At 33.6% G+C, this 5717-nt stretch overlaps 1 long non-coding RNA gene across 1 annotated transcript; it reads left to right on the top strand.

The window, feature by feature from the left end:
- The first annotated feature begins 281 nt into the window (after positions 1-281).
- Positions 282-3992, top strand: LOC125782481 (uncharacterized). The gene is made up of 5 exons (XR_007425160.1): positions 282-602; positions 1710-1773; positions 2336-2493; positions 2588-2683; positions 2787-3992. It is a non-coding gene; the product is annotated as an uncharacterized LOC125782481 (long non-coding RNA).
- The last annotated feature ends 1725 nt before the right edge of the window (positions 3993-5717 follow it).

The following is a 5717-nucleotide window of genomic DNA, read 5'->3' as shown; positions in this document are numbered from 1 at the left end:
AACAATAAATAATCAGAAAATCAGACTGATATGGGCAACTCTTAGTCATAAATATATTGAGGTACACCTACAGATGTAGTGTAGAGGTTCCTAATGGTGTTCTGTGATGATCCATTCTATACAACTTGAAAATTCCCACACAGTTCCTGCTAATTATGCAGTAGGTCTGGAGTGTTAATGACATGTCCAATAGAATCCCCAACCTTTTTTTAATCAGGGACAGATCTACCATTTCATCTTGCCATGGCACAATATCTGTGTTTCAGATGGCAGCAGTACACTGTAAAAAATGCAACTACATTTTGTTCACCTGACCTGGTAATTTGAGTTACTGAAACAAGGAAATCTAAGTTACTAGGCATTTACAAACAAAACCATGTCAGACCAACACATTCCAGCTTGGTATTGTGCAAAATGGGTTATTTACGTTGCCTGAACAGGCAATTTTATGTTACATGATGCTGCTTAGTTAATTGAGAGTTTGCACATGCGCACTAAGGCACAAGAAAGAACGCGGGGTTTTCAAGTGCGGCACTGCAGGGGCTCTCAAGCGCAGCACAGCAGGGGCTGTGAACACTCCTCTCTCAGGCAGCTGCTTTAAGGTAAGCTAAGATATTTAAGATTTATTTTATTACTAGGTATTTTTGTAGATATGTGTTGTGTTTCTGTGAAATAATGTATTTCGGACATGTATTTTGCTTTAGATATATTGGCAGGCTCACTATCAGCTTAGTTAGAGAGTTAGCTAACGTAGCTAACTAGCAGTAGCTAACTAGCCCAGCTAGCAAACTGCTATCGCCGCATGGTTTTGGCACACAGTCTGAATTGAGTATTAAACATTCAACTAGCTAGCTAGGTATGTTAGCTTATGTTTCTGAAACAGTTGGTTAACATTCCAGTATTTGTTGGTTAGGCTAACCTAGGTATTAACTACCAGATAAATACACTAGATTACACTAATTAGCTAACCTAGGTTTGCCTCAGCTAAGAATTCCAGCCTGAAGAAAAGGCAGATAGTAACCTAGCAAGTTAGATAATTTTCTCTTTCCTCTGCCAGCTAACCTAACCTAGTTTAATTTAACCTATTTAGTCAGGTTAATGCTATATATATATTTTTTAAATATCAGTACCAGTCATTGGGGAAAGAAGTTAGGTTCCGATTAAGCACTAATTTGGCCGGGTAAGTTAACTTACACAAAACATAATTTGAATTGCACTGCCTCTGTGCTGCTCAGTTCATAAATTTAATTCAAAGCATTGCCTTTTTTTTTATTTTTATGAAAGGACACCATTAATAAAACTTTACTCATATTTATCAAAACATGTTTAAACTATGCAAATATCAAAAATGATATTACGATACATTTGAGTAGTCAAGAATCTACTGAAAATAACAATTACTGAGTCGTCTCCTATAAATAATTTTAGATTTAGGAGAATAAAGGTAGTTCAGACCACCAAGTATATTCAAGAAAGTCGCGCAGGAGTCTGTGATTTTAATGAGAATTTTTAAGTGTGGTGGTAAAATAACACTGTTTATCATAGTTAATTATATGTTATTAATGTATGATGGTGGGATATGATAGTATTCATTTAATGTTATCTATTGAGTCAGTTTTCTTCCAGTTATGTTTTAAATGGGTTGCAACTACTTGTATTTGTTAGTGCTTTAAATGTGAGATGTAATTGAGCTGTTTTCTCTTTTACAGTTTAACGGGGTTAGGAAGATTTTAGTGAATATGCACGCTGCCTGAAAAAGACTCAATGGAGTAGGTATGTACATAACTTAAATATTAATGTCAAAATTTAATGTGTACTTTCTATATACATGTATTTTAGATGATTTAAAGCAAATTCTGCCAGATGTGTAGCTGGGACTCTAACTACTAACTAATGCTTACTGATGCATATATACATTTATTAGGTAATGAGTTGGTGACACTGAGTTTATTGCCTTTCTAATCCTTTAAAACATTTGTTTTGGTTTCACACTTCAGTTCATACATAGCATATTAGTCCCATGGGAGTTACCAAATGGTTCATGATCATTTAAGGAATAATATGTTCTAAGATTGATTAAAATAAAATGTATATAAAAAATAATAATTTAAAATAATAGATAATTGAAATGGGTACATTTTAATATGAAAATGTTTATTGTTTTTTTATGGAGAGAGATTAGTCTCAAAACTCAAAAAGTGTAACTGATAATCCATAAGTTACATATAAATCACAAATAAATTTCACTGTTCACAAAAAAAAAAATACATTTCAGTTTGTGTCTCATGACCTACAATTTGTACAAATACTGTTTGTTTATGTTAATGCTCCACAGATCTGTGAGGAGTTTTTTCGAGTTACCAACAAAGACCTGCTAGAAACTTTCAGAGCTGCCATGGAAAAGAACACCACCAAACTACTGAGACTATACCGTGCCCGGAAGGGAGCTTTTGGGCATGATATGGAAGACCTATTGAAAAACTTGATGAAAAGGTCAGTGGTTTTGGAAAAAGTAACACATTCTGTTAAACTACACACATTTAGACCTAAACTTTATTCTAATTATCTGCTCATATCTTTGTTTAAGACATCTGATATTGTCGCCTATCGAAAGAGTGCTGTGCTGGAAGGACTGCCTTCGTTTTCGAGAGAAGATCCTGTAAAGTTGTTTTAGAAATGTTTGGTAAGTAACAGACATCAAGAAACATGCATGTGAGATGAGAAACTTTCAGTTTTACTTTTAGGTTTAATGCATTTTTGTTTGATACTCTGTGTCTTTCCAATAGGATACAGATCCAGAAGATGAACAGACCAAAGGGGTATCTGTTGGAGTACTTGTGGTTTTAGAGGACAATGTCTCTGCTGCAGGCTCATCAACAAATGAACATTGCCATTGTGCTGGAGGAGACCATAGTTCTGGATGGACTCTGCGACACCCCTACAGGCTTGGCATACCTCTTTGGCCTTTTCTGTGCTCTAAACCTTTCTTATCCAACATTCTGAACTCCAAATTCAGATCCACTTTAATGTATAAATGCAGTGCTTGACATGTTGGTATACTGTATGATTTGTTGTGTTTAAATACATGCAGGTGTTGTTGCTAGTGTTGCAGGGTTCCGATTGGAAGCATTTTATCAAACGTGGCATCAGAGGTGTTGGATTTGATCCTTGTTAAAATGAAACTCTGACATATCTACATTATTGGCAAAATAGCTTTTTATGTTGCCCTACATTTTATCCTGAATCTCTTAAGTACATTTTGAATGCCATTCTCAAGATGTTTTTGGACCTTGGCTCAAGACAACAAATGACATGTACTTTTTTTTTTCCCAAAATAAATTTTATCTGCAAGCCAGTGAACATGGTCACAGTAGTGAACTCCAGGATTTTTAGGTTTGAATTCCAAGATGTCTTTTTTTTTTAGGAAAAAAGAAATTGAGGTTTGATGTGCAGTGTTCAAGGTATTGTGCAATGCCTGTTTGCAAAGATGCTCCTCTAAATACACATTATTTTTGGTGAAAAATATTTTTGAATTTTAATAAGTGTATTTTGTTTGACAAAAATATGACTATGTAGAGGCAGTTTTATCTTTCCAGCACTCATTGACCCGTAAAGTAAAAAATTAATATCCTTTTTATTCAGTGGTTTGTAAACCTTTATAAAGAACTTTCTAAACAGTTTTAAGCTTTCTATATGTTTTTTTGTTTTTGTTTTTTGATAATTACAGGACTCTTATTTTTTCACTGTAGCATTATGCAGAGGCATGTGACTAGGTAAACAAATACGGCATACAAGGTTTTTACCCCTACTTCTTTAAATTGCTTTTTTTTTCTTCATGGTTAAATGAGGTTAGATGACACTCTCAACCAACATTTTTAAGTGATAGTCTTCTTAATACGGTTCTCAATTTTGAATGCTGAGGGATTCCAATTCTTTGCATCTCTGTTATGCTATTTGCAAGTAACTGGTTGGAATAAAGTAATATTAATTAATATTTGATTGTCTTTTCTATGTACTTAATGTTTTAATGTAGTATTAAATGCAGGATGCTTGTTATATAGGAAAGATGTACTGGTTGAGTGAACAGTTGGCTAAACCAAATATCTTTAATAAAGACAACAAAAAAATCCTAATGCATCATGTTGCCTTAAAATATTCAGTTCGTTCAACATCTTTTTTTTTTTTTTTAGAAGTTAAGATTTTGCGTTCTGCTTATCAGTAATTCTTTGTATAACAAACACAAAAACAATCACACGCTCAACAGAAATATTGTAGTTCTCCTAACATTAAGATTGTAATAGCTTGAACAGAATAATCAGATCTATGTCGACAAGCAAATATAAGTTGGCTAAACAGATAATTCTCTATAAAAATGACAAACAGCACAGTTGTTGACAGAACTAAAAAATCTTGATGCATCATGTTGCCGTAAAATTTTGAGTTTTCTCAACAATTTATTTTTTACAGTGTATGTGGACGAGCATTGTCTTGTTGGAATAGTGTACCTAAGTGTGTTTTCTGAAAGGTTAGGGCCACTGGTTGCAGGACCTCATTCATGTCAATTTGAGCTGTCAAAGTGCCTGTAATCATAACTAAGTAAACTCAACTTTCTGGTCTTATAGTATAACAAAAATAAATAAGATAAATCAACTTCCTCTTTAGTTGTAATAACTTGATGTTTTAAGTTATGCTCACGTTTTTTTCATTAACCATTAATACTTATATTTAACACTATAAGAGGTTGACACTAGACAAAGGTTTTGTCTGTTGTCATAGTACATTTTCATCATTTAGCCTAGCAACCGTGAAACAAATTCTAAAACCTCAGTAGACTGAGGACTGATCTGAGTCCAGTCTTTCGAAAGCATCTTTGTCTAGAGATCAAACAAATTCAGTGATATTGAGGTCTGGAATATTGGGTGGTCAGTCTAATGTTCTGAGAATATCTGCAGCTTCTTTATTTGCATCCAAAGGCAGAAGACAAACATCTTCGGATGCTCTCAGATCTAAAAGCTGGGGTTTCTCATCTCATTTCAAATATGAAAGCTTTAAGTACTGCTTATCTGATAAGAGACAGTTTTGACAGTGTTGAAGCAGGTCTTGCTCTTGTTGGAATCCTAATTGTGTTCATTTATACCTTTCAGACCTCGCATCCATTGAAATGGACATCACATGTTTTCTTCATTCTTGTGTATTCTTGCATCTAATGCAGACCGGAACCTGTTGTCCATCAGAATAGATATGTATCAGCCAATCAAACAGCAAAAAAAAAAAAAAAAAAACAGGAAAATTAATGAGACAAAAATGCTAGTGAGACAAAATGAATATGTTTTTATTTTTACTGAATAGGGATGAATTGTGAAATAAAGTTATATAAAAGTTTTATAGGATAAAAATAACAATGTTAAACAAATTATTGTATAATTTAATTTATTTATTCAGTATTTTATTCATATATTTACTCAATTTTGTTTCTGAGGGCGTTACAGTCAGAAACAGCATTTATTTTCTTTAATATTTATAATTCAGGTCTGAAAGGGTTAAGTGTTTTCTGTTTTAACATTTACAGACCCCATGCCGTTCATACAGCACGAGTCAACCAATATTCTCTATACTCTAGACAATCTCCAAAGGTTTCCACCAGTCTGAACATCACCACTTAACCAGGAAAAGAACCATATATGCGTCCAACTGGTTCTAATACTTATTTTATCTAC

Source organism: Astyanax mexicanus, chromosome 17, assembly GCF_023375975.1.
Source record: "Astyanax mexicanus isolate ESR-SI-001 chromosome 17, AstMex3_surface, whole genome shotgun sequence".
Taxonomy (NCBI): domain Eukaryota; kingdom Metazoa; phylum Chordata; class Actinopteri; order Characiformes; family Acestrorhamphidae; genus Astyanax; species Astyanax mexicanus.
This window is presented reverse-complemented; position numbering and strand designations above follow the sequence as displayed.